The sequence below is a fragment of the Lathyrus oleraceus genome, chromosome 7, assembly GCF_024323335.1.
Source record: "Lathyrus oleraceus cultivar Zhongwan6 chromosome 7, CAAS_Psat_ZW6_1.0, whole genome shotgun sequence".
NCBI classification, from domain to species: Eukaryota; Viridiplantae; Streptophyta; class Magnoliopsida; order Fabales; family Fabaceae; genus Lathyrus; species Lathyrus oleraceus.
The window spans coordinates 451,249,487-451,271,889 of NC_066585.1; the positions used below are offsets into that span (position 1 = coordinate 451,249,487).

The following is a 22,403-nucleotide window of genomic DNA, read 5'->3' on the forward strand; positions in this document are numbered from 1 at the left end:
GCAACCATTCTCAGATTCTGCACAGCCCAAACAATCCTCATCACAGCCCGAGTAGACACCCCCATTCAGCAGACGTCCCTTCACAACTAACAGAGAAGTCTAAACATCATCAACATTAACAACCAGATCTTCAGCTTCTTTCCCCTCAATATTGTTCACTCTATGCCCACCATGCTGAGGCATAGGGTTGTTTACGACGTTAGGCATTGGAGCGAAGTTGATCGCCTTGGCATCGATCAAATCTTGGACCTTGTGCTGGAAAGCCCGACACTTCTCAGTATGATGCCCTGGTGCCCCAGAGTTAAAGTCACAACGGACGTTGGCGTCGTACCCAGGAGGCAATACTGTAGGCGGAGCCATTGTACGCAACTCAACCAACCCCAACCTGAGTAGTTCGGGCAGCAGTTCGGCGTACGACATGGGTAGCGAATCAAAACGTCGATCAGGCATCCTTTGTTTGGGCTGATACGGACGTTGCTGTTGTTGTTGTTGCGGTTGTTGAACTCTTTGTTGTTGTTGTTGACGAGGTTGAGGTGCCGGAATGGTCACTGCAGCAACCTGACAGTGTTGACTTCTGTTCTGATCTCTGCGGTATTGAACAACATTAGTTTCACCCTCTCTTCGACGAGGTGCCCCAGCAAACGGCTTCTTAGAAGAAGAGGAACCAGCATCTTGGATCTTCCCAGTTTTAATCAAGCTCTCAGTCCTCTCTCCACAAATGACAACATCAGAAAAACTACCGAATGGGCAGCTCCCCATCCGGTCCATAAACACACCCTGAAGAGTACCGATAAACATATTTGTCAACTCCCTCTCCAGCATAGGGGGTTGAACTCTAGCAGCCAGTTCACGCCACCTCTGGGCGTACTCCTTGAAGCTCTCTCCGGATTTCTGACATAGACTCTGCAGCTGAGTCCGGCTAGGCGCCATGTCTATGTTATGTTTATATTGTCTCAAGAAGGCCTCACCCAGATCCCTCCAGCATCGGATCGAATCACTCTTTAATTCCATGTACCAGTCCAAAGAAGCCCCAGATAGACTATCTTGGAAAAAATACATCCACATCTTTTCATCATCGGTATACGCGGAGATTTTTCGATAATAAGCCTGCACATGGGTGCGAGGGCAAGAAGTACCGTTGTATTTATCGAAGGACGGTGCTTTGAACTTGTAAGGGATTCTCAAACCTTCCACCAACCCCATATTGGTAACATCAAAACCGAGAGAATTTTGACATTCCATAGCCCGGATCTTCTCAGCAAGGGCATCAACTTTACGATCCCTCTCGTCAACCCTTCCCAGAACGTCTTCGTCTTCACTGAGCAGAGTGAACATATCCTCTTGTCTGTCAACAATCGGAGCAGGATTACGGGCCGGGGCACGGACCGCTCTGGCATTAGCGGCATCTGGAGCAATAGGTTGACCGTTGATTCGAATACCCCCCAACTCCCACCTACAGCATAGTTGTTGATGGGTACAGCAGCAGCAACATTGTTATCATTGACCGGGCCTCCCTCTGGCGGAGCATGGTTGACCGGTGGAATTGCAGCCTCTTGTCTCTGAACCAGGGCTCGAAGTTCTTCTTGACCTTGTGCAACCCCTTGCATCATATTCATGAACTGGGCCATGTTAGCCTTCATCTCAGCCAACTCAGCTTAAACTTGATCCATACCTCTCTGTTGATTCAGTCTTGTTGAGTAGCGGTGCGGACGTTGATCAGCTATCCTGCCTAAAATAAGAACCAGAGTGAGAAGTCACGACCAAGTACACCTGTTATGCAAAATGATATGAGTATGGTGCTAATGATGCGTATGATGCACATGATATGTTCATTTCTCAGGCATTCAAAGAGCCTGAGTCATCCTCAAAAGATGGCAACCTGCAGCAAGAACAACACAGAAGCACAGAAACAACATACACAAGAGTGATGAGTACAAGGTGAAACCAACAACCTCATCTATATGAGTAACAGGATCATACAACAAAGTCGACAAAGAAAATCCAAACAATCGGAGTACAACAATGAATCCCATCCAACAAGCCTGGAGGTGATTCTCAACATACACATCAAAGATACAAGCTAAGACAAACGGCCTCCCGGAATGAGAGTCTTCAAGTACTGACACTGGTCTATCAACAGGTCACATTCTGAACATTCTGGCAAAAGAGTAATCTTCTCCTTTAGTTGTCGTCTAAGCTCTACCACTTCTCCTCCAAGGTGGTTCTCTGATGCCTGTCTCAAGTCTACTTCCTTCTTCAACTGGATGTCTTTATCTCTGAGTTGCTTCTCCAAGTCTCTGATCTTCTTCTGATAGCTGGCCTCAACTCTCTGCAGCCTCAAGCACTCCCGGTGTTCTGCATCTAACATGCTCTCCACCTCCTCGTAGGATCTCTTCTTGCTTCTCAGTCTGCTAGCATCTTCTCCTCGCACTCCTCTGAGTTGATGAGCCAAATTCAACCTATCAGCTTTGGCTTTGTACAACTCCATCTGGGTATCTTGCTCCTTCTCTCTCAAACATCGATTCTCCATCAGGGCTTGCTTGTAGTGCTCCGCAGGCACACTCTCAGCAAGGATCAAAGGTGGTTGCTCCTGCAACGGCTCCATCCTATCGTAGGGTAACAACAAAGTTCCTACTCTCTCCTTGACCCAATCAGTGTAATCAGGCATAGCAACGGCAAACTTCTTCCCTAAGACAGATCCATCCTTCGCACCAATAGACTTCCAAGCTCTCCCTATCTGCTCCAATCTGGCCGGGTCACTCTGTTTCTCAAAATACACACTTTCAGCTACCTCAGCCTCAAGTGGTCTTCCCTTCATCACAAACCCCAACTGGCGAAGAGAAAGAACCGGGTTGTAATTGATGCAACCCCTAGTCCCTACGAGTGGCACATTACGGAATCCTCCATAGCTCATAATGACGTTACGCACATCCATCCGGTAAGATTGCCACCTGATATCATAGGAGGTAAGAGACATAACCCTCTGAGTCCACTTATGCGTGCTCTGAGCATCCACAAAAGGTCCACTGACTGGCAGGAGAGACAAGAACCATCTGAGCAAAAGCGGGAGACAACACCTGATAGCCCCACCCTTACCATGCCTACTGTGAATAGCATAGTAAGTGTCAGCCAACAGAGTAGGAACTGGATTTCCTCCAATGAAAATACTGACTGCAGCATAGTCAACAAAATTGGGCATACTCGGAAACAGGACGATCCCATAGATCATGACGGCCAACTGAGCATGAAAGGCTTGCCAACTTCCCTTCTCTGCTTCTTCTCTAGCTACCCTCAACAGAAACTTCAAAGGCAATCCTACAACATCCCCACTGGACTTCCAACTATCACTGACTCCCTTGATACCCAAATGGAGAGCTCTGGCAACAACTCTGAAATCAACCTCCTTGGGCACATCCAAGAAAGGAACCTGATACCGGACCGGGACACTCAGCAGAATGGAGTACTCCTCAAGAGTAGGCGCCAACTGATAATCTTGAAAGGTGAAACAATGAAGCTCTGGGTCGTAGAACTGTAGAAGAGTCTGCAACGGCACCGGATCGACTACCATCTTCAACAGTGTCAGAATATCTCCATACTGGTCAACAAATCCCTTCTGGTTACCACTGGTCATAAGGTTGCTCAACTCAATCAGAGACGTCAAAGGTTCACGGTGAAAGCTGTAGGAACAAGTCTTCCGCTTCAACTCTGGGACTGTTGCCATCTCTATCAGTGAACAAGCTCTGGAATGTACCTGAGAAATGATATGCATGCAGGGATTAGTTTTTTTTTTTTTTTTTATTGCGTATTTTTTTGAAAATAAACATGTTATGATGCAAATGATGCAGACAAGACTGGTTGGCTGTGTCTCTCGGAACACAGGATCAAAGCTTCGGCTTGAACTCGGAACCACAAATTCATCTGAAACCCAAAGTCATCTGAGACCCCAAACTTCTGAACCAATAGTCACCAACAGGATCACAAGTCACCAACAAGTCACCAACAAGTCACCAACTGTACCTGTAATAATGATCATTCCCTCCCCACTCACGGGTATCATCTAGGCCAGGGTAAGGTCGAGAGAAACGCAGCATAAATAACCTTTTGCAGAACATCATCATATACACACCCGAAGTATGTAACGATAATATCCCACCAGGGTCTGAACTGCTCGTGATGTCAATGTTCCGCTAAGTGGCGCAATACCACCCGCTTCCCATGAATCACTCTATTCCTAAGTATCCTAGATTTCACACATGGCCTGGGTATTGGGCCTTTTACCTCATGTAACTCCCACCCCAACAGAGAGAAACAGACAACCAGCCAGCCAGGTAAACAATGAATGAATGCAAACATTAATGCAAACAATAAATGCAAACGATGAATGCACATATATACAAATGAATGCAATAAATAACAACCAATAGCAACCAAACCCTATCCTAGAGAGCGCTAGGAGAGACTCGCTCAGGGAAGACGGACCAGCACAGGTCAACTTCTCTATCCCCAGCAGAGTCGCCAGCTGTCGCATCACGCGAAAAACCGGCGGGAAAACAAGAACAACAGAGCCGCCACCGTGCGTTATTTATCCCAGAAGAGGGAAAGGAAACGCTCAGAGTAAACCTAGAAAAGACATGGTCTCGCGACCAAAGAGAATGGGATCGGGAGTCGGTTATGCGAAGGGAAGGTATTAGCACCCCTACGCATCCGTCGTACTCGACGGGATCCACGCACAATAGAAAGGAAAATGGTTGCTAAACACTGCTCACACACACACACACTGGCTGAAAGAGACACAAGAAAACAGACAAGACCGAAACTGACTCGGCAGGATACCGCATCCTGGGCCTACTTAGTCTATCAGGCATAGACATCAGAGTCGAAGTAGTTTGGACTGGGGAAACGACACATGCTCGCTAGGATATCGCATCCTATGCATACGTATCTCCTTGGACGAAGGAGAATCAGAGCATTCGTAGCTCGGCTGACACGCACACAAACAAACACAGGCAAAGGCAAACGTGGAGCCTGAATGCCAATCACTGGACTTACATCAGCATCCGAACCAAAACAAACCCACACTGGAACCCGAATGCCACTCGATGGACTTACATCAGCTTCCAAGCACACAACAACACACACAGAAGGGTTGAAGACAAAAGGGTTGAAAAAGAAAAAAGGGCGCCCGGAGAGATCAGCTCATCTCCTGCCTACGTACCTCATCTGGTATGAGGATCAGGGCGACGTAGTTCCCCTACGAAGGGATAAAGGACTAGCCTAACCAGATAACAGAGGGAGACACAACTAGGGAGACTACGACTCGAGCCTAGATGTCATCATGCAAAATCATCCCTAAGTTAAGGTTTCTAGCTAACTTGCACAGGAAGCAAGCCTATCCTAATCATGACTTGCACAGGAAGCAAGCCACACCTAACTTGCACAGGAAGCAAGTCAAACTAAACCTAACTTGCACAGGAAGCAAGCTAAAGCAAACACACAAGCACAAGTAGCACACACTATATGCAAGCAATGGGCTCAAACAAGGTCAGGTTTTAGTCGAGGGGTCATATCAACCTCAACAAACAAACCACTGGAACTGGGTAGTGTTAGCTCTTAACCTTGCCATTGAAGGGGCTAAGGTGAAGCAGATGAAAGGTGAGTGAAGATAAGACTTCACAGCTCTTATCCCTGGCCTGGGAGAGCTTAAGACAAGAATGTGTGGGTTCAGAAAGTAGGAACCCTTCTACACATTTGAAACTGACTCAACTATACAACTGTACAAGATCTTGGGTTGGTACCTGCAATGCATCAACACAGTGGTGCGAGCAAAGCAGATGACACACAGAATAGCAGGGGATGGATTGCACATCCCTTGTGTCTGCCAATGCCTCTTCACTTAGGAGGTCTTTAAATATGTACAAGGACAAATTGTAAACAATCACAAACATTGCCTCTTAAGGAGGACTTCAGACAGTTGCCTGGCCGAGTAACAGGCCAGGTCTTCCAGACTACATGAAGTAAAGAAGTTATACCTCAATGCAAATTGCTTATCAAGCAAAGCAAAGCAAAGTTCACAAGGAACTAAAAACAACTAAAGTACCTGAAATCAGTCAAGCACAGTTAGTATGCCAGACACAAAGTTAAAACAAAACAGCATAAGTCAACAGACAACATAGTCAGTTAAATGTGCAATGCACAAGGCTCAAAGCATGTGAGCTAAGCAACCTACAAAACAAACAAGTTAGTCATGATAAATAAACAAGCATCACTCAATTTGTATTGATCTCCCTAAGGCAATTGCATCTTAACCTGAAAAAATGAACTCAAACGTGAGCAACAGGACCACTAGGACGAGCCTAGGGTCAAAAGGGATGAGAAAGTCAAAACAGCAAGTGGCAAGCATCCAAAATCAAGTTCAAACAATCAAGAAACAAGCTCAATTGGTTCCACAATCATATCATTCATCATCATCATTTTATAAGCAAAAGAAGTCAAAGCATGGCATATGGAAGCTCATAGAAGTCAATAGCAAGACTCAACTCAAAACCAATCATAAACAATTCCAAAAATTCTCAAATAATTCAAGATCAAACATAATCCATAGCATGGTAAGCATGTCAAATTTCAACCCAATTGGACAAGTAGAAGGTGGTCAATGAAAATCAGAAAGGCAAAACAATTTTGAACATGCTCAAAGAAGTCAACCAAACATGTACCAACTTGAATAAATCATAAATCAGTGATAGCAAATGATAAATGAATGGGACTAACACCATGATAAACCTTAAGATGTCTACTAATCACATGTCAAATTTCATGTCCATCTAATAAAGTATGAGAATTTCACAAATGAAATGGGAACATGTATCACAAAAAGTCAACATATGACCAAACAGGGGAGAAAAATCTCAAACAATTAGGAAATGCCACAAATAATTCCAAGAAAAATCACATGTAAACTAGACATACTCAAGTACTTTCATGCAAAAATTCAATCCAATTTGAGGTCAAGAGGCATGGTATTGAAAATCATCAAGTTGCACGTCATTGGTGTGACACAAATTGTCACACCCTAATTCAAAAAATCATAACTCACAAACCGGCAATGATAAATTCACAAACTCTACACCAAAATCACCATGAATGTGTCTAGTTTAAGCACAAAAAATTTGGGAGCCATTGGATAAAGCATCATCATTTCACAATTGTTTTGGCAAAAGGTACAAAAGATGGACACATGAACAAAACCCTAGCACCAATTAAAATCCAACCATCCAAAAATTCAGGAAAAATCATGATAAAATACTAGAGACCATGCTGAGCATTTAGCAAAAATTCCCATGAAATTTGGATCACAAATGAATGATCTATGAATTTTGCAAGTTGAGCATATCAAATGAAATAAAAATTGAGAAAATAAATGATTTAATTGAATTTAAAACCGGAAATGGCATTGTGGTAATTATTGGGGAATTTAAATGAAACGGTGTGCATTGGATAGCCTGCGTGTCACACGCTGATTGGTGACATGGCCCAGAAGTTTGGAGGAACATGCAATGTAAAGGCGAAACGTGTTTCTGGGCAGGAAACTAGGGTTTTCAGGCAACAGTAAGCTTCATCTTCATCAATCAAATTCGAAAAAATTATTTTTCCAGAAATTCGAATTGGAAGCATCATCGTGATCAGCAAACAACAAACATCAACATTCCAAAAGCCATTTTCTATAAATTAAGCTATCCAATGAGAAATAAGCAAAAACAAGTTTGAATGTGAAACTTAAAACCCAGATTTCTCACACATAGCTCAACCATTTAGCACGATTCAAAGCTTAATGAAACCAGCAAAAAAGGATCTACACAAGGCATAGCATCATTTTAAGAAATTAGAGATTCGAGTTCTTACTTGGTTTTGAAAAAATGAGTGAAACAGTCGTGTTTTGATGATGCCTCGCTGAAACAGTCGCTCCAAAGTCCTTCAAATGATGAATGATGAAGAGGGTTTGGCTTAAAACAGCTTGGAATGGCGCCAATCTTGAACTGCCATGTGTGAAGCTTGAAGAAAACAGTCGAGCAAATGGCCTTCCAGTTGGTGTGTGATGGTTGAAATGAGCTCAAGATGGTGAGCAGATGTTGTATCAAGCAAGGCACAGTTGAGTTCTTGAAGTTTGTTGACAAATTTTTGAAAATGGAAGGAGATGAGAAATTGAGAGAGTAGGGTTTTCTGTGATGTTAGGAGGCTGCTAGGGCTTCCTTCAGAAAGAAAATGATCTTATATACTGCTGTTTAGCATGCTAAGCATCATTAGTGAACTTGGTAATTGGCATTTGGTAATTTTAGTGTTTTGCTAATTTGGCCATTTTTACTTAAGTGCATGGTGCAAGATGCTGCAGCTCGAATTGGGCCTTCAAACAAGTTTCAAATACAATTTCTGAACTATTCCAAATGGCCAAAATGATTAAAAATGGTTATTTCAAAAAGTCAAATTTCAACCTCACTTGAAATTAATTCATGTAAGTTCAAAAATGCCATTTTGATCTATAATGTTTTGGTGAATGATGGTTGCATATTTGGAAAGAGGGGATCAAATGTGACTTGTTGCAAAAAACCCCACCCAATTTGGCCAAATGGTTTGAGAGATATGGTCTTTCGAAGTTCAAAAATTTTGGAGAATGAATTGATCATAACTTGCCAACCATACATGGGAATTGAGTTTTCTTGGACTTTTTGGAAATGGGAGAACAAGATCTTCAACTTTCATGTTGGGCAAAAATTCATTTGAAGCTTGTATCATGATGTAAGTTTGAGGATCAAGACTTTCCATTTTTGGCAAATTCCAATTACAGGTCAACTTTCTATTTCTGGAAATTTCTTGTCTGGCTTCAAATTCTTCCATGATGATGTTTGACATGTTATATGAAGACTATATGGACATGAATGAGACCTCTCAAACCAATTTCCACCATCAAATCACTGATTAAATGCACAGTTGACCAACAGTTGACTTTTTAGGGTTTCTGGTGAACTGAGCCATGACTGATGACTTCTGAACATCCAATCCTTGACCAAAACACTCCAAAAGGACCCCTAGGTCATGTGAACATGTTGGACCAACCCTAGGGCCTTGTCTCCTCGGAAATTGTACTTGCTTGCTTGACTGACTGATCTCCTGACCAGTTTGACCTAATCTGTTTGATGATCTTGCACTTGGGCAAAAGGACAATGCAATGCTATGCAGCGGACCATGTTATGTTATGACCTAATATGAAAATGTATGTACAAAATGTAAGGTGCAAATTTTAGGTGCTACAGGTATAGATGATAATTTTTGCCCCTACTAGGTAGGAACGAAATTTGTCCAAAGCGAACACGACTGCTAGAAGTTCTTTTTCAGTGGTGGCGTATTTCATCTGGGAAGGATCAAGCGTTCTACTCGCATAGTAAATAGCATGAAGCTTCTTATCCTTCCTTTGTCCTAGTATTGCGCCTACTGCGTAATCACTCGCATCGCACATGATTTCAAATGGTAATCTCCAGTCAGGTGGTTGCATTATGGGTGCGGTGATTAAAGATGTTTTCAGTTGGTTGAACGCTGTTAAGCATTTTTCATCAAATATGAAGTCAGCGCCTTTCATTAATAATCCTGTAAGTGGCTTGGTTATTCTTGAGAAATCTTTAATAAAACGTCGGTAGAAACCGGCGTGTCCTAGAAAGCTTCTTATTTCTCGAACGGTTTTCGAAGGTTGAAGGTTCTCTATAATTTCGATTTTAGCTTTGTCTACTTCAATTCCTCTGTCAGATACCACGTGACCTAATACAATTCCTTGTAGAACCATGAAGTGGCATTTCTCCCAGTTTAAAACGAGGTTTACTTTCACGCATCTTTCGAGTACCATTTCGAGGTTAGATAGACATTCTTCAAAACTCTTCCCGCAAATAGAATAATCGTCCATAAAGACTTCCATGATGTCGTCTATAAAATCGACGAAGATTGCCATCATGCATCTTTGAAATGTTGCGGGAGAATTACATAGGCCAAACGACATTCGTTGGTAGGCGAATGTACCATAAGGGCATGTGAAGGTAGTCTTTTCTTGGTCGTCAGGATGGATTGGGATTTGAAAGAATCCTGAATAACCGTCTAGATAGCAGAAGTGAGAATGCTTAGCCAGTCGTTCAAGCATTTGATCAATGAAAGGTATAGGGAAATGATCTTTACGAGTGGCTTTATTTAGTTTTCTATAGTCAATGCACATTCTACTTCCGGTCACAACTCTTTGTGCTATGGATTCGCCCTTCTCGTTCTTAACAACTGTAACACCTCCTTTCTTGGGTACTACATGGACGGGGCTAACCCATTGACTATCGGAGATCGGGTATATGATTCTAGCGTCTAGAAGTTTCTTTACCCCATCCTTGACTACGGTACTTAGGATTGGGTTGATCCTTCTCTGGTGCTCTCTAGAGGTTTTACAGTCTTCCTCCAGCATAATACGATGCATACAGATCGAAGGACTTATTCCTTTAAGATCGGCGATGTTATATCCTAACGTTGTTGGATATTTTCTTAGGACATCTAGTAATTTCTCAGTTTCTATCTGTCCTAAGTCAGCGTTGACTATTACTAGTCTTTTCAGTTCAATGTCTAGGAATTCGTATCTTAGGTTCTTTGGCAGTGTTTTTAGTTCCAAGTCAGGTTTCTTTGGGCATGGCATGTGGTCGGGTGTAAGTGCTAAGCATTCGCTTAGACTTTCGTTTTGGTATGGTTCATGCCAATTATTATCTTCGAGGATTGAAGGCATTTGGATTTTCATTATCTCAGAGTACGTGGTTTCTTCCATCTCCATCTCTCTCACGCATTCGTCTATGACATCAAGCAGATAGCAGGTGTCGTCTATAGCTAGCGCTTGTAAGAATTGGGTCAAGATGAATTCAACCTTTTCCTCTCCAACTTCGAATGTCAGCTTACCTCTCTTTACGTTTATTATTGCTCCTGCGGTAGCCAAGAATGGCCTTCCTAGTATGATAGGTGTACATGCATCTTCTTTGATGTCCATGATTATAAAATCGATAGGGATGTAAAATTGTCCTACACGTAGGGGGACATTTTCTAGTATACCGACAGGATATTTGATTGAGCGGTCGACTAATTGAATAGACATCTTTGTTGGTCTTAATTCTCCCATTCTGAGCCTTCTACAAATGGTTAAGGGCATTACACTAATGCTGGCTCCTAGATCGCATAGAGCTGTGTCTATGACGAATTTTCCAATGACACAGGGTATGGAGAAACTACCCGGGTCCTTTAGTTTGGGAGGCATGTTATTCTAGATTATGGCGCTACATTCGGCAGTAAGTGTAACTATTTCGTCATCCTCTATCTTTTTCTTATTGGATAGGATTTCCTTAAGAAATTTGGCATAAGAGGGCATTTGTGTGATGGCTTCTGTAAAGGGTATCGTAATGTTTAATTGCTTCAGAAGTTCAACAAATTTCCTAAATTGACTCGCAGTTTTAGAACTTTTGAGTCTTTGAGGATACAAAATGGGTGGTTTATAAGGAGGTGGAGGCACATAAAATTTTTCTTTCTCTTCAGCCTCTTGGGTATTATCTTTTGTTTCCTTTGGTTCATTTACCTGCAGTTAGGGACCAATTAGTACTACTTTTTATATAATTTTATTGGTCCCTTTTACCAATTTTTGATGTAATTACACACTTTTATTCTCACAATTTTGTATAAATGCAATTAGGTTTAATTGATGTTGTTTTGAGTGGTTATTTTCATGTATTTGTTAGTTTTGTAGAATTTTTGGGCAAGAGAGCTTCGGAATGCATAATCATAATTTGGAAGAAGTGTTGAATGCAATTTGGAGGCCTATTTTTGAAGATTAACACTTGGAAGAATCATTGGATGAAGCTTGCAAGGCAAGGAAGCTGAAGTAGATTCAGTTCGCTCCGTGATCTCCCTTCGCGCCGCAAACCTTGTGAATCCAGCATGTTTTGGCCAAGTGTTCTGTTTTCAATGCCAGCTGTGTATGACAATTCTGTATCTGTTTTAGGGGGCTTTTCAGTTTTAGATGAAAATGAGCATTTTAGGAAAGGCCAACCCTTTTAGAAAACAGAATGGAAAATGTTCATTCATTGATTCATAGTTTGATATTTTGTAAGGGAAAAACAAAGTTCTTATCATTGCCTTTTGCTCTCCAAAATGATGATGAGGAGCTAAACCCCATTTTGTCAAGATTGGAGGTAGTAGCTATTCTTATTTGTTTATGTATTTCATTTGACTCTTATATATGATAAAAGATTGTTGATGTATTGAATGATATTTTTGCCCTAAGTTGAATATTAGATTTGAGTAGTTGTTGAAAGAGATTATTTATGTCTTGACATAAAATATATTTTCAAGTAGTGAATAAGTTGTAGAAATAGATTTATTCACTACTCTTCTTTTGTATCAACCATTAAAGATTGCTATATTGATAGTTAGGTGGAGAAATCGTCTAAAGATTAATATAGTGATTATCACAATATCATTTAGACATAAATGATATTGAGAGGATACTTGAACATCATCAATAATCTTAAATCTATATAGTTGTCATAAGGAATCATAAGCAATTTGAATAGTGAACTCCAATCTTGCCAAACCTTTTACATTTGATTAAAACTATTTTATTGTTTTAGTGATATTTTACTCAAAAGATAACTTTTCAAACAAAACAACTTGGTTACATTCTAAACTTATAACAATTCGGATTATAGAACGGCGGTAATAACAACCAATCTCTGTGGATACGATATTAAAATATTTGCCGAAAATATACTTTTCAACAAATTGGCGCCGACCAAGTTCATATTTCTAATCCTCTAGAAAGATCTCTTATCGGAGCCTACAATGTGTTGACCGAAAATGAAGAAAAAGAGATTGAAGCAATGTTGCATGAATTAGAGTCTTGTGGGGAGCTTGCTTATCATGAAAAAACAAATGAAGACTTGGATGCGACAAAGAAAATGGAAGAACCAAAACTAGAGTTGAAAATGCTACCTTCACACTTGAAGTATGTGTTCCTTGGTGACGAGTGTACTAAACCGGTGATCATTAGCAACACCTTGTCCATAAAAGAGGAACACAAATTAATACAAGTGCTGAAAAAGAATGAGGGTGCAATAGGGTGGGTGTTATCCGACTTGAAAGGTATTAGTTCGGCCTATTGTATGCATAAGATCATGATGGAAGAAAATTTCAAACCCGTTGCACAACCTCAAAGGCGTCTAAATCCATCAATGAAAGAAGTAGTTCGGAAAGAAGTTGTCAAACTCTTGGAAGCCGGAATGATTTATCCTATCTCCGATAGTGCATGGGTGAGTCCGGTGCAAGTGGTTCCAAAAAAAGTTGGCATGATGGTTATCAAAAATGATAAAAATGAGTTGATTCCAACAAGAACGGTAACCGGGTGGAGGATATGTATTGACTATAGAAGGCTAAACCAAGCTACAAGGAAAGATCACTTCCCACTACCTTTCATGGACCAAATGTTGGAAAGGTTAGCCGACAAAAATTTCTATTGTTTCTTGGACGGGTATTCGGGGTACAACCAAATTTCGGTCAATCCGACGGATCATGAGAAGACGGATTTTACATGTCCTTTTGGCATCTTTGCTTACCAAAGAATGCCTTTTGGGTTATGTAATGCACCGTCAACATTTCAACGGTGTATGCAAGCGATATTCTCGGATTTAATAGAAGAATGCATTGAGGTGTTCATGGATGATTTCTCCGTTTATGGATCGTCTTTTGATTTGTACTTAAAACATCTTGATATGGTTTTGGGAAGATGTGTGGAGACCAACTTAGTGCTCAATTGGGAAAAATGCAACTTTATGGTCACCGAAGGTGTTGTACTCGGTCACAAGATCTCCTCCGAAGGATTAGAAGTTGACAAAGCAAAGGTGGAAGTCATCGAGAAATTACCATCTCCAACAAACATAAAAGGAATAAGGAGCTTTCTCGGACATGCCGGTTTCTACCGGAGATTCATCAAAGATTTTTCAAAGATAGCAAAGCCATTGAGCAATTTGCTCAACAAAGGTACAGACTTCCTTTTCGATGAGTCGTGTCTAAAAGCTTTCCTTGATTTGAAAGAAAAGTTAGTCACTGCACCCATAATCGTTGCACCAAATTGGACACTTGATTTTGAAATTATATGTGATGCAAGCGATTATGCGGTTGGTGCGGTGTTGGGTCAAAGAAGAGATAAAAAATTTCATGCTATCCATTATGCTAGTAAAGTGTTAAATAAGGCGCAAGTTAATTATGCGATAACTGAAAAAGAATTACTAGCTATAGTGTACGCATTGGAAAAGTTTAGAGCTTACTTGATAGGGTCTAAAGTTGTAGTCTACACCGACCATTCGGCGATCAAATATTTGTTAACCAAGCCGGATTCCAAACAAAGATTAATTCGTTGGATTATCTTATTGCAAGAGTTTGACATGGAAATCCGGGATAAAAAAGGTTCCGAAAACTTGGTGGCAGATCATTTGTCTCGTTTGGTTAATGTGGACATTACAAACAAAGAAGAGGACGTAAGAGAAGAATTTCCGGATGAAAAATTGTATGCGATTCAAGTGAGGCCTTGGTTTGCCGATTTTGCTAATTACAAGGCAACCGGTTTAACACCGGAAGACCTCACTAGTAATCAAAGAAGGAAATTCTTGGCGGATGCAAAATATTATATGTGGGATGATCCTTATTTGTTTAAAGTGGGTGTAGACAATATTTTGAGAAGGTGTGTAACAATTGAGGAGTCAAAAGACATCCTTTGGAATTGTCATAACTCTCCATATGGAGGTCACTATAGCGGTTTGAGAACAACCACTAAAGTGCTCCAATCGGGCTTTTATTGGCCATCTTTATTTAAAGATGCATATGAACACGCGAAGAGTTGTGATACATGCCAACGGAGTGGAGGAATAGGCAAACGGGATGAAATGCCTCTAACCAACATGCTAGAAGTAGAAGTTTTTGATTGTTGGGGTATTGATTTCGTTGGCCCATTCCCCTCTTCTTTCTCAAATGAGTATATCCTAGTGGCCGTTGACTACGTTTCAAAGTGGGTGGAAGCAATTGCTTCACCTAAGGCCGATGCCAAAACAGTGATCAAATTTTTAAAGAAAAACATATTCTCACATTTTGGTGTGCCTAGGGTGTTAATAAGTGACGGAGGATCACACTTTTGCAATACACCTTTAGAAAAAGTTTTGCAACATTATGGTGTAAAGCACAAGGTGACCACTCCCTACCATCCACAAGCGAATGGTCAGACGGAGGTTTCTAACCGGGAAGTCAAGCGGATTCTTGAAAAAACAGTCTCGAGTTCAAAGAAAGATTGGTCATTAAAACTGGATGAAGCTTTGTGGGCATATCGTACCGCCTACAAAGCACCTATTGGACTAACTCCATTCCAAATGGTGTATGGGAAGACTTGTCATCTTCCGGTGGAAATGGAGCATAGAGCATTATGGGCTCTCAAATTCTTGAACTTTGACTCCACTTTAGCTGGAGAAAGAAGAAAAGGACAACTCCATGAATTGGAGGAATCAAAGAACAACGATTACCATTCGAATAAACTTTACAAGGAAAAGGTAAAAGCATATCATGATGGAAAGGTTCGTCATAAAGAGTTTCAAGTTGGACAAATGGTACTGCTTTTCAACTCAAGGTTGAAGTTGTTCCCTGGTAAACTGAAGTCAAAGTGGTCAGGACCGTTTGTTGTCAAGGAGGTGCGCAACTATGGGGCCATTGTGATCGAGGATCCACAGTCACAGGAGAGATGGACTATAAATGGACAAAGACTGAAAGTCTACCATAGTGGCGAATTGAATCGGGATGTTTGTGTCATCTCTCTAACCGGACCGAGCTAATCATTGAACCGTCGAGCTCAAAATGACGTTAAACAAAGCGCTTGTTGGGAGGCAACCCAACGTTGTAAGTCTGCATTCTATATTTTGTCAATTCTGATTGTTATGATATTTTGTTGTGTTAATTTTTGTGAAACTTGAGTTCTGTCCACTGCAATTAAATTTTTTCAGAAATTCCTTCAGTTCGCCCCGCGATCATCTTTCGCCCCGCGAACTGAATGGAAAGCTTCAGTTCGCGCCGCGAACAAAGTTCGCCTAGCGAACTGAGAGTGGCAGAACCACTTAAGTTCTGTTTAGGTTATTTTTAGTTTACTCTTATTTTCATAAACTGAATTTGTTCTTCAACAACCCCACTACCCCAAGTCCAAAACTCAAATTTTTTCCTCTCCATCTCCCAAATCCCAACTTGTTAGCAAAGAACCAAGTCAATTTCAACAAGGTATGTTTGTTCTCTTCCCATTTCTTGTGGTTTCTCACTTAGGTAAGAATAGGGTTTTGCAAAGATTGGAATTTGATATTAGAAATAACCTTGCATGTCTAAAGTGGATTCAGATTAGGATTAGGATAGGGATTGTGATTATGACTGTTGGTAGGTGCAAGCCTTAGGAACCCTAGAAAGCACCTGGAATTTTCCTGGTTCGCAGGGTTCGCGCCGCGAACTGGGAAATTCCAGTCTCATGTTTTATGCTTTTGATTGCTAACTCCCCTTATGGTTTGTTGTGTGGTTGTTCTGATTTTTATTGCAGATGTCTAAAAGAACAAAAACCATGTATTCCGGTCCTTCTCGTTCATTGAGACGGTTCACAAGTGATGAACATGAAGAAAGATTTGACAAATTAATCAAGCGAACCATCCAACCCGAGAGATTCATCCGCTTGTCACTGGGTGAAACTTATCGGAATTTGGTATCAAATTTTAAGAGGAGAAGATGGAGCAAACTTTGTGAACAAGAGTCGGCAATAAATTACGACATTGTGCGAGAGTTTTATGTCAATGCTCTGCATCTTGAAGAGGGAGTAGCTTTTCATTATCAAACAAGAGTGAGAGGCAATATTATTTCTTTCAATAGAGATGCAATTAACACGTATCTAGGTAATCCTCTCACCTTGGGGGAGAATGAGCGGTGCGAGTATCGTGCCAAGGAATTGGCCAATGATTTGGACCTTTCAACGGTGAGCGCTACCTTATGCCTTGAAGGAAGGACGTATGACTTAAATGATCAAGGGTTCCCAAAGTCATGGAAGAGAGAAAGTCTGAATCTGGAGGCAAGAGCATTTTTGGTGCTACTGTTGAACAATATTCGGCCAAGGAGCCATAACACCACTATCCCTTTGGATGTAGGGTGTTTATTGTATTACATCATGATTGGCAAGTCTGTTGATGTTGCATCCATTATTGCGGGGGAAATGCGCAAGGTGGCTACAAGCGGAACAAAGTTTGGTGGTAAAGTAGGTGTTCTTGCATATCCGGGGTTGATTATGGGACTTTGCCGAAGGGCAAATGTTCACATTCCGGATGAGGTACATTTGTCTATTACTAGTGTTATTAATGATGCTTATTTGAATAGGTTCTGCCAGAGCCAGATGGACAGAGCTGAAGGAGCTAGGACTTCGTCCTCTAGACCCCGAGCCCGCACTACTCCAGCATTCGATCAGATGGCATTTGCTAATTATTGCTGTGAGAGCTTTAGGCCTCTAGGAGGTCTCAATCATTCATCTTTGATGTTATGCAGCAACAATTTCAGAACACTTTCCTTGCACCTGAAGCCCGCACATTTCCTTCCCAGGTGGAATATGTTGCTTATGCTAATTGGCCTGAGGGCAGACCAGCTTTTATGGGGGGTGCAGGAGGTGGTGCGACCCATGATGATGAGATGGAGGACGTCCTCGGATCTGTTGGTGGTGGCCAAGAGGAGGAAGATTGAGGAGTTTGTTGAATTTTAGAGTTTGTTTTTATTTTGAGTTTTCTTTGTATTATTATTGCTTTTGTTGAACTTTGATTGTACTTTTGGGTGGCTCTAGCTCACCAAAATTTTGGTTTATTAATTTGTCTTGTTAATTGCATGAATACTCTGTGAGATTTAAGTGTGTTACAATGAATTTGGTTTACCAACATTTTTTTGTTGAATTGTTCTTACTCTTAAGTGAAGCTTAAAGTAACCAAGAAATGTTCGCAAAGAAAGAAGCATAGGACACTTCGAATGGTGATGATAAGAATTAGTGTCGGCATTTCAAGGTACACTTTATCGCTTTCTAGACTTAACATGAGTAGTTTGATGGTGTCTACAAATTCCATATCATAAATTATTTGAAATACATGTCATTTTTGAATCAAAATAGGACTTAACCAATTGTGAGGAAGCTTTCCATTGTACACTAAAATGCGGGAAACCGAACATTATTTCAACTCATTCTTATCATGCTAAATCATGCATCAATCTATTTTTGTGTAAAAATATTGAAAATGATAGAGGCATTGTTTGTTGAGAAAAACCATTTGACCAAAAAGTTTTGAATCAACGAACCTTGTGAGGAGTAATCCTTAGTTAACCCCCTTTGAGCTTACTTTAGGATTCATTTGATTGATAAGTGTAAAATCAATTGAAAATTTTGTGAATAAATGAATCCTAATTTCTTTCGTGTCAATTGAACCCTCAAACCGAGTTGTTTGCAAATTTTGCCTTTTGCTTATGTCTAAGTAGGAAGCATTATTGAATAAATTTGGTTTTGGAATCTAAAGTTGGGGAGAGTAAAGTAAAAAGAGTTGATTAGAAACTTGGAGAAGTGAGTTTTTATGAAAGGGTGAAAATATGAAAAGAAACAAGAAAAAGAAATCACCCTTGAAACCATAGAGCAAAGAAAAAGAAAAGAAAAAAAAACAAAGAAAAGGCTCATGGTTGCGTGGATGTAAAAAAAAAAAAAAAAGACGGGGATCAAAGAAATGGAAATTGTGTAGAGTTGAATGTATGGGAATGCTCCCTTAAGATAGGCAATTTTGTTGAATCCTCTTAATTATATCCTTTCTTGTAACCCAAGCCATATTACAACCCTTGAAAGACCTCTTGATTCTCATTTTTCACATGATTTGGTATTTGTTTTGATGACCGCATGATTTGAGTTGTTGTTGATTTAATTGCTTGGATGAGTGAAAGTAAACCTTCATGTTATTCATCATTATTATGATGTGTGTGTAAGTTTGATTCAATTTTGACATATATGGCTTTGAATTCCTCGGTATGATTTTTGCACCCAACCATTGCTCTTATTCATGTTTTGTCTAGCATTGAGATAGGTGGATTGAGAAAGTGCCAAACACTTTTGAACCATTTGAATGTCCTTGGTTAATCCTTGTTTCAATCTTTTGTGTCATTGCTTTGGTTGTGTTGGTGGAAACTTTTGTTTAGGGACAAAACAAAATGCTAAGTTGGGGAGAGTTGTTAGGGACCAATTAGTACTACTTTTTATATAATTTTATTGGTCCCTTTTACCAATTTTTGATGTAATTACACACTTTTATTCTCACAATTTTGTATAAATGTAATTAGGTTTAATTGATGTTGTTTTGAGTGGTTATTTCACGTATTTGTTAGTTTTGTAGAATTTTTGGGCAAGAGAGCTTCAGAATGCATAATCATAATTTGGAAGAAGTGTTGAATGCAATTTGGAGGCCTATTTTTGAAGATTAACACTTGGAAGAATCATTGGATGAAGCTTGCAAGGCAAGGAAGCTGAAGTAGCTTAAGTTCGCGCCGCGATCTCCCTTCGCGCCGCGAACCTTGAGAATCCAGCAAGCTGTTTTGGCCAAGTGTTCTGTTTTCAATGCCAGCTGTGTTTGACAATTCTGTATCTGTTTTAGGGGGCCTTTCAGTTTTAGATGAAAATGAGCATTTTAGGAAAGGTCAACCCTTTTAGAAAACAGAATGGAAAATGTTCATTCATTGATTCATAGTTTGATATTTTGTAAGGGAAAACAGAGTTCTTATCATTGCCTTTTGCTCTCCAAAATGATGATGAGGAGCTAAACCCCATTTTGTCAAGATTGGAGGTAGTAGTTATTCTTATTTGTTTATGTATTTCATTTGACTCTTATATATGATAAAAGATTGTTGATGTATTGAATGATATTTTTGCCCTAAGTTGAATATTAGATTTGAGTAGTTGTTGAAAGAGATTATTTAAGTCTTGACATAAAATATGTTTTCAAGTAGTGAATAAGTTGTAGAAATAGATTTATTCACTACTCTTCTTTTGTATCAACCATTAAAGATTGCTATATTGATAGTTAGGTGGAGAAATCGTCTAAAGATTAATATAGTGATTATCACAATATCATTTAGACATAAATGATATTGAGAGGATACTTGAACATCATCAATAATCTTAAATCTATATAGTTGTCATAAGGAATCATAAGCAATTTGAATAGTGAACTCCAATCTTGCCAAACCTTTTACATTTGAATAAAACTATTTTATTGTTTTAGTGATATTTTACTCAAAAGATAACTTTTCAAACAAAACAACTTGGTTACATTCTAAACTTATAACAATTTGGATTATAGAACGGCGGTAATAACAACCAATCTCTGTGGATACGATATTAAAATATTTGTCGAAAATATACTTTTCAACACCTGCTCAGCTGAGGTTTTATTTGGTTTTTGGTACATGGCAGGGTTTTGGAGTCTTGGATCTACGGATCCGTCTACTTCTTTTCCACTCCTCAGTATAACGACATTTGCATGTCCCTTTGGATTAAGTTGCGGCTGTCCAGGAAATGTTCCAGCTGGAGCGGCTTTAGATGCTTGATGTTGAGCCACTTGTGAAATATGTGTTTCAAGCATTTTATTGTGAGTGGCTAAGGCGTCTACTTTATTCACTAGTTGTTTAAGTTGCTCGCTAGTATGTATGTTTTGGTTCAAGAAGTACTTATTTGTTTGAGCTTGGGTAGCTATGAAGCTTTCCATCATCAATTCGAGATTTGACTTCCTAGGCATGTTACGAGCATTGTTAGCTGGCTTTTGATATCCAAGCGGAACAGTCGGTGCTTGGCTAGGTGCATACAGGGCATTGTTATTCTTATACGAGAAATTAGGATGGTTTTTCCAACCTGGGTTGTAGGTATTTGAATAGGGATTTCCTTGTGTGTAGTTCACTTGATCGGTTGGGACTCCTGCTAATATTTGGCATTCTTGTGCAGTGTGTCCAGGGTTTCCACATAACTCGCAGTTTGGAGTTACAACAGCCACGGTGGTTGCGGGTAGTATGGTCAAGTTGTCTAATTTTTGGACAAGGGCATCTACCTTTGCATGAACATGGTCAAGGCTACTAATTTCGTACATTCCACCCTTAGTCTTGGACTTTTCCACTGGAGTTCATTCACCTCCCCATTGACAATGGTTTTGGGCCATGTTTTCAATGAGTTGATAGGCTTCGGTGTATGGCTTATCCATAAGTGCACCGCTCGCGGCAGCGTCTATTGTAAGTCTTGTGTTATACAGAAGCCCATTATAGAATGTGTGAATGATCACCCAGTCTTCTAGATCGTGATGCGGACATATCCTCATCATGTCCTTGTATCTCTCCCACGCTTCGTAGAGAGATTCCACATCTTTTTGCCTGAATCCATTGATTTGAGCTCTCAGCATAGCAGTTTTGCTTGGAGGAAAGTATCGGGATAAGAAGACGTTCTTCAGTTTCTCCCAGGTTGTAACGGAGTTGGAGGGCAAGGATTGTAACCAAGCCCAAGCTCTGTCTCTTAAAGAGAAAGGAAAGAGGCGCAGTCTTATCGCTTCTTGAGATACACCATTTGCTTTTACAGTATCTGCGTACTGCACAAACTTGGTCAGGTGTTCATTAGGATCTTCCGTTGTATTTCCAGCAAATTGATGTTATTGGACGGCTGATAAGAGTGAGGGTTTCAGCTCAAAATCGTTTCGATTTATAGCGGGGGCAGCAATGCTGTTGTGTGGTTCTTGTTGAGACGGGGTAGCGTAGAATTTAAGAGGACGATTCTGGGGTCCTTCTTCAGCCATGTTTGGTTTTTCTTCTGATTTAGGAGGAAAGGATATATCTGGAATACCGTACTTTTGTTGATATTCGTGTATTCGGCGTCTCACGTATAGGAAACACTCTAATTCAGGGATAGGTGATGCTAAGTTATCGCCTTGTGAGCGAGTACATGGCATACAATCAGGGAAAGAAAGGAGAGAAGATTAGTTTTTGTTTTTACCTTAGTCTATACCGTGCAACGAAAGAATCACACTATTAGACTAAAACAGGTCCCCGACAACGGCGCCAAAAACTTGATGCTTGTCTGGCTATATATAAAATATAGCCTATCGGGTACTTGACTGCAAGTGCACAGTCCAGTCGCTTTAGTTTTAAAAGATATCGATCCCACATGGGCCTATGGTCAAACTAGTGTTACTAACGTCACTATGTTTAGCTAAGAGAATTGATTAGTAGAAGTTCGGGGGTAATCTAGT

The 22,403-nt window shown here is 40.4% G+C and overlaps 1 non-coding gene across 1 annotated transcript; it reads left to right on the forward strand.

The window, feature by feature from the left end:
* The first annotated feature begins 21,456 nt into the window (after nucleotides 1-21,456).
* On the forward strand, nucleotides 21,457-21,563 carry LOC127108734 (small nucleolar RNA R71). The gene has a single exon (XR_007796251.1). It is a non-coding gene; the product is annotated as a small nucleolar RNA R71 (small nucleolar RNA).
* The last annotated feature ends 840 nt before the right edge of the window (nucleotides 21,564-22,403 follow it).